At 40.0% G+C, this 7,459-nt stretch overlaps 1 long non-coding RNA gene across 1 annotated transcript in view; it reads left to right on the top strand.

Moving 5' to 3' along the window:
- Positions 1-4,325: 4,325 nt before the first annotated feature.
- Positions 4,326-7,459, top strand: part of LOC309962608 — an 878,309-nt gene continuing 875,175 nt past the window's right edge. Inside the window, exon 1 of the long non-coding RNA XR_014326251.1 lies at positions 4,326-4,588. This is a non-coding gene — a long non-coding RNA (uncharacterized lncRNA). The remainder of the gene's footprint in view (positions 4,589-7,459) is intronic.

Genomic DNA, 7,459 nt, shown 5'->3' with positions numbered 1-7,459 from the left:
CTGAAGTCTGGGAGCCTGATTCCTCCACCTCTGTTTTTCTGTCTCAAGATTGCATTGGCTATTTGGAGTCTTTTGTGTTTCCATACCAATTGTGAAATTTTTTGTTCTAGTGCTGTGAAAAATGCCAGTGGTAGTTTGATAGGGATTGCATTGAATCTGTAGATTGCTTTGGGTAGTAGAGTCATTTTCACAATGTTGACTCCTCCAATCCAAGAACATGGTATTTCTCTCCATGTATTTGTATCATCTTTAATTTCTTTCATCAGTGTCTTATAATTTTCTGCATACAGGTCTTTTGTCTCCATAGTTAGGTTTATTCCTAGATATTTCATTCTTTTTGTTGCAGTGGTAAATGGAAGTGTTTTCTTAATTTCACTTTCAGATTTTTCATCACTAGTGTACATGAAAGCCAGAGATTTCCGTGCATTTATTTTGTATCCTGCAACTTTACCAAATTCATTGATTAGCTCTAGTAGTTTTCTGGTAGCATCTTTAGGATTCTCTATGTATAGTATCATGTCATCTGCAAACAGTGACAGCTTTACTTCTTTTTTTTCCAATTTGGATTCCTTTTATTTCTTTTGCTGGTCTGACTGCTGTGGCTAAAACTTCCAAAACTATGTTGAATAAGAGTGGTGAGAGCAGGCAACCTTGTCTTGTTCCTGATCTTAGTGGAATGCTTTCAGTTTTTCACCATTTAGTATGATGTTGGCTGTGGGTTTGTCATATATAGCCTTTATTATGTTGAGAAAAGGTCCCTCTATGCCTACTTTCTGGAGGGTTTTTATCATAAATGGGTGTTGAATTCTGTCGAAAGCTTTCTCTACCTCTATTGAGATGATCATATGGTTTTTCTCCTTCAATTTGTTATATGGTTTAACACATTGATTGATTTGTGTATATTGAAGAATCCTTGCATTCCTGGAATAAACCCCACTTGATCATGGTGTATGATTCTTTTAATGTGCTGTTGGATTCTGTTTGCTAGTATTTTGTTGAGGATTTTTGCATCTATGTTCATCAGTGATATTGGCCTGTAGTGCTCTCTCTTTGTGACACCTTTGTCTGTTTATTTTGTTTGTTTGTTTTGTTTTGTTTTGTAGTAAGCGGGCCTCTCACTGTTGTGGCCTCTCCCGTTGTGGAGCACAGGGTCTAGACACGCAGGCTCAGCGGCCATGGCTCACAGGCCCAGCCGCTCCACGGTATATGGGATCTTCCCAGACCGGGGCACGAACCCCTATCCCCTGCATCGGCAGGCGGACTCTCAACCACTGTGCCACCAGGGAAACCCTTTGTCTGGTTTTGGTATCAGGGTGATGGTGGCCTCATAGAATGAGTTTGGGTGTGTTCCTCCCTCTGCTATATTTTGGAAGAGTTTGAGAAGCACAGGTGTTAGTGCTTCTCTAAATGTTTGATAGAATTCGCCTGTGAAGCCATCTAGTCCTGGGTTTTTGTTTGTTGGAAGATTTTAACCACAGTTTCAATTTCAGTGCTTGTGATTGGTCTGTTCATATTTTCTATTTCTTCCTGGTTCAGTCTCGGCAGGTTGTGCATTTCTAAGAATGTGTCCATTTTTTCCAGGTTGTCAATTTTATTGGCATATAGTTGCTTGTAGTAATCTCTCATGATCCTTTGTATTTCTGCAGTGTCAGTTGTTACTTCTCCATTTTCATTTCTAATTTATTGATTTGAGTCTTCTCCATTTTTTTCTTGATGAGTCTGGCTAATGGTTTATCAATTTTGTTTATCTTCTCAAAGAACCAGCTTTTAGTTTTATTGATCTTTGCTATCGTTTCCTTCATTATTTCTGATCTGATCTTTATGATTTCTTTCCTTCTGCTAAAATTGGGTTATTTTTGTTCTTCTTTCTCTAATTGCTTTAGGTGCAAGATTAGGTTGTTTATTCAAGATGTTTCCTGTTTCTCAAGGTAGGATTGTATTGCTATAAACTTCCCTCTTAGAACTGCTTTTGCTGCATCCCATAGGTTTTGGGTCGCCGTGTCCCCATTGTCATTTGTTTCTGGGTATTTTTTGATTTCATCTTTGATTTCTTCAGTGTTCACTTCATTATTAAGTAGTGTATTGTTTAGACTCCATGTGTTTGTATTTTTTACAGATCTTTTCCTGTAATTGATATCTAGTCTTATAGCATTGTGGTCGGAAAAGATACTTGATACGATTTCAATTTTCTTAAATTTACCAAGGCTTGATTTGTGACCCAAGATATGATCTATCCTGGAGAATGTTCCATGAACACTTCAGAAAAATGTGTATTCTGTTGTTTTTGGATGGAATGTCCTATAAATATCAATTAAGTCCATCTTGTTCAATGTATCATTTAAAGCTTGTGTTTTCTTATTTATTTTCATTTTGGACGATCTGTCCATTGGTGAAAGTGGGGTGTTAAAGTCCCCTACTATGATTGTGTTACTGTCTATTTCCCCTTTCATGGCTGTTAGTATTTGCCTTATGTATTGAGGTGCTCCTATGTTGGGTGTATAAATATTTGCAATTGTTATATCTTCTTCTTGGATCAATCCCTTGATCATCATGTAGAGTCCTTCTTTGTCCCTTGTAATAGTCTTTATTTTAAAGTCTATTTTGTCTGATATGAGAATTGCTACTCCAGCTTTCTTCTGATTTCCATTTGCATGGAATATCTTTTTCCATCCCCTTACTTTCAGTCTGTATGTGTCCCTAGGTCTGAAGTGGGTCTCTTGTAGACAGCATATATATGGGTCTTGTTTTTGTATCCATTCAACCAGTCTGTGTCTTTTGGATGTAGCATTTAATCCATTTCTATATAAGGTAATTATCAATATGTATGTTTCTATTCCCATTTTCTTAATTGTTTTGGGTTTTTTATTGTAGGTCTTTTCCTTCTCTTGTGTTTCTTGCCTAGAGAAGTTCCTTTAGCATTTGTTGTAAAGCTGATTTGGTGGTGGTGAACTCTCTCAGCTTTTGCTTGTCTGTAAAGGTTTTAATTTCTCCATCAAATCTGAATGAGAGGGCTTCCCTGGTGGTTGGGAGTCTGCCTGCCGATGCAGAGGACACGGGCTCATGCCCAGGTCTGGGGGTATCCCATGTGCTGTGGAGCAGCTGGGCCCATGAGCCATGGCTGCTGGGCCTGCGCCTCTGGAGCCTGTGCTCTGCGGTGGGAGAAGCCGCAATAGTGAGAGACCCACATACCATAAAAAAACAAAACAAAAACTGAATGAGATCCTTGCCTGGTAGAGTAATCTTTGTTGTAGGTTTTTCTCCTTCATCACTTTAAATATGTTCTGCCACTCCCTTCTGGCTTGCAGAGTTTCTGCTGAACGATCAGCTGTTAACCTTATGGGGATTCCCTTGTGTGTTATTTGTTGTTTTTCCCTTGCTGCTTTTAATTTGGTTTTTTTGTATTTAATATTTGATAGTTTGATTAGTATGTGTCATCACATGTTTATCCTTGGATTTATCCTGTATGGGACTCTCTGTGCTTTCTGAACTTGATTAACTATTTCCTTTCCTATATTAGGGAAGTTTTCAACTATAATCTCTTCAAATATTTTCTCAGTCCCTTTCTTTTTCTCTTCTTCTTTTGGGACCCCTATAATTCGAATGTTGGTGTGTTTAATGATGTCCCAGAGGTCTCTGAGACTGTCCTCAGTTCTTTTCATTCTTTTTTCTTTATTCTGCTCTGCAGTAGTTACTTCCACTATTTTATCTTCCAGGTCACATATCTGTTCTTCTGCCTCAGTTATTCTGCTATTGATCCCATCTAGAGTATTTTTAATTTCTTTTATTGTGTTGTTCATCATTGCTTGTTTCCCCTTTAGTTCTTCTAGGTCCTTGTTAAATGTTTCTTGCATTTTCTCTATTCTATTTCCAAGATTTTAGATCATCTTTACTATCATTATTCTGAATTCTTTTTCAGGTAGCCTGCCTATTTCCTCTTCATTTGTTAGATCTGGTGGGTTTTTACCTTGCTCCTTCATCTGCTGTGTGTTTTTTTGTCTTTTCATTTTGCTTATCTTACTGTGTTTGGGGTCTCCTTTTTGCAGGCTGCAGGTTTGTAATTCCCATTGTTTTTGGTGTCTGTCCCCCATGACTAAGGTTGGTTCAGTGGGTTGTGTAGGTTTCCTGGTGGAGGGGACTAGTGCCTGTGTTCTGGTGGATGAGGCTGGATCTTGTCATTCTGGTGGGCAGGTCCACATCTGGTGGTGTGTTTTGGGGTGTCTGTGTACTTATTATGATTTTAGGCAGCCTCTCTGCTAATGGGTGGGGTTGTGTTCCTGTCTTGCTAGATGTTTGGCATAGGGTGTGCAGCACTGTAGCTTGCTGGTTGTTGAGTGAAGCTGGGTGCTGGCGTTGAGATGGAGATCTCTGGGAGATTTTTGCCATTTGATATTACGTGGAGCTGGGAGGTCTCTTGTGGACCAGCGTCCTGAAATTGGCTCTCCCACCTCAGTCGCACAGCCCTGACACCTGGCTGGAGCACCAAGAGCCTGTCCTCCACATGGCTCAGAATAAAAGGGAGAAAAAGTAGAAAGAAAGAAAGAAAGAAAGAAAGAAAGAAAGAAAAAGAAAGAAAGAAAGAAAGAAAGAAGTAAAGTAAGATAAAATAAAATAAAGTTATTAAAATAAAAACTAAAAAATAATTATTAAGAAAAAACATTTTTTAAAGTAAAAAAAAAAAAAAAAAAAAGAAAAAAGGAAAAAAAAACCCGGACAGACAGAACCCTGTAGGAGAAATGGTGAAAGCAAATCTATAGAGAAAAAAATCTCACACAGAAGAATACACATACACACTCACAAAAAGGAAAGGGGGAAAAAATAATATATCTTGCTCCCAAAGTCCACCACCTCAATTTGGGATGATTCGTTGTCTATTCATGTATTCCACAGATGCAGGGTACATCAAGTTGATTGTGGAGCTTTAATCCGCTGCTCCTGAGGCTGCTGGGAGAGATTTCCCTTTCTCTTTGTTCGCACAGCTCCCGGGGCTCACCTGTGGATTTGGCCCCACCTCTGCATGTAGGTCGCCTGAGGGCGTCTGTTCTTCACTCAGACAGGACGGGGTTAAAGGAGCAGCTGATTCGGGGCCTCTGGCTCACTCAGGCCTGGGGGAGGGAGGGGCACGGAGTGCGGGGTGAGCCTGTGGCAGCAGAGGCTGGCATGACGTTGCACCAGCCTGAGGCATGCCATGAGTTCTCCCGGGGAAGTTGTCCCTGGATCCCGGGACCCTGGCAGTGGCAGGCTGCACAGGCTCCCAGGAGGGGAGGTGTGGAGAGTGACCTGTGCTCGCACACAGGCTTCTTGGTGGCGGCAGTAGCAGCCTTAGCATCTCATGCCCATCTCTGCGGTCCGCGCTTTTAGCCACGGCTCGTGTCCATCTCTGGATCTCTAATTACCGCTCTAAGTCCCCTGTCCTCACACACCAGGAAACAAAGAGGCAAGAAAAAGTCTCTTGTCTCTTCGGCAGGTCTAGACTTTTCCCCGGACTCCATCCTGCTAGCCGTGGTGCACTAACCCCCTTCAGGTTGTGTTCACGCCACCAGTCCTCTCCCTGCACTCTGACCGAAGCCCGAGCCTCAACTCTCAGCCCCGCCCGCCCCGGCGGGTGAGCAGACAAGCCTCTCGGGCTGGTGAGTGCCGGTTGGCACCGATCCTTTGTGCGGGAATCTCTCCGGTTTGCCCTCCGCACCCGTGTTGCTTTCCCCCCCCTCGCGGCTCCGAAGCTACCCCCTCCACCACCCGCAGTCTCCGCCCGCGAAGAGGCTTCTAGTGTGTGGAAACCTTTCCTCCTTCACAGCTCCCTCCCACTGGTGCAGGCCCCGTCCCTATTCTTTTGTGTATGTTTTTCCTTTTTTCTTTTGCCCTACCCAGGTACGTGGGGACTTTCTTGCCTTTTGGGAGATCTGAGGTCTTCTGCCAGCGTTCAGTAGGTGTTCTGTAGGGGTTGTTCCACATGTAGATGTATTTCTGATGTATTTGTGGGGACGAAGGTGATCTCCGCGTCTTACTCTTCTGCCATCTTCTCAAATCTCTCTCAAAATACTTAGTATGCTTTCCTTTTTCCTGTTTGTACCCTGTCTCATAAATGCATTTACTCATTTTTGAAAGACCATTATTATTATTACCTCATGTCTCTATGTCACGTATCAGCTTGCAAAGTACTGTCATATATATTTGTCCCCAAATTTATCTTAAAATAAGTCCATGAAGTGGATAGAGTAGGCATTATCTCCAATACATAAATAATTTATCTAAGCCCTGATTTCTCTGTGATTTTTGTAAGGAATGACCTAAAGCAAGCTAGTGACAAAATTAATACAAGAACTTAGCCCAACCGATCAACTGTGTTCTTCATATCATATTCAGTAGTTTCAGAATGCTCTTCATTGAGAAGATCCTGAATTCTCAGCTAAAATGAAAAAGATGAAGTCCTATGAGTCACTGAAATTTAAAGATCTTTTAAAAGGCGTCTATGAAGCCTAAGGTCATTTTTCAACCCCTTACTGACTCTGCAGAAAGTTTAATCACCATTTTGTAATGTAAGCTATATCTGCTTCAATTAAACACAGGAAGCAAATAAAATAGTACCTTAAAATTTAGTTTTAAATTATATACATTTATGCTTATGCAATCAAATTTCCCTATGAAAACAAAAATACAAAATAATTGAACATCAAATAAATCAGCAGTAGTATCTATTAACTGTGGTATCTTTTTAAAGCTCCTCCTTTTAAAATTGTTTTTTGTCTGTTTTCCCCTTCCTACTGAATTAAACAGAGAAAACTGAAATTGAAAGCTTAAAAGCTTTTAATTAGCAAACCTTTCTTGTTATTGTATTTAACATTTCCATTAGAAGAGCAAGGACCTGTGGAAATATTTTCAATGCTTATTTGTTTTTCCTTTGAAAATTTATTTGACTATTACAACAAATGAATTTTTTTATAACATTGCTTTCAACATTATAATATGCTGTAGATCAAACTAGAGAATTGACATCATATTAGCTGCATTGTGTTTGTAAGAGAAAGCTTTATAAAATAAATTATCTGTAAATTTTTCTGCATTTATTGAGGTGATCATTTTGGTCTGTTTATAAGTTCATTGTTTCATCAATCATATACTCTTCCTTGCTATTCCCATTCATTTCTTCTATGTAGACATATACGTTTAAAATATTTTGCATTAATTTTATTCATACCATAGCCTTAGAGGCAGTAGGCGGAGAAAACATGCTTTTTATCCTCCTTGTTTTTATTAATTTGCATCTAAGGTAAGTTAGAGTTTTCATTCTGTGTTTCATCACAAATATAAACCATTGTAGAAGTAGAATTAAAAGAGTCACTGAGAGATCTTGTAGAAACACTGGACATTTTCAGAGAAGTGGAAGTCATAGTGGCCATTATCGATCCAATTGGTTTCACCAGACAGGTCCATGCTGCTACAGGCTTTGACTGACAAGTTC

The sequence above is a fragment of the Leucopleurus acutus genome (assembly GCF_964270905.1).
Source record: "Leucopleurus acutus genome assembly, chromosome: 1".
NCBI classification, from domain to species: Eukaryota; Metazoa; Chordata; class Mammalia; order Artiodactyla; family Delphinidae; genus Leucopleurus; species Leucopleurus acutus.
The sequence above is the reverse complement of the archived record's forward strand: the minus strand, read 5'-3'. Positions and strand labels throughout refer to the sequence as shown.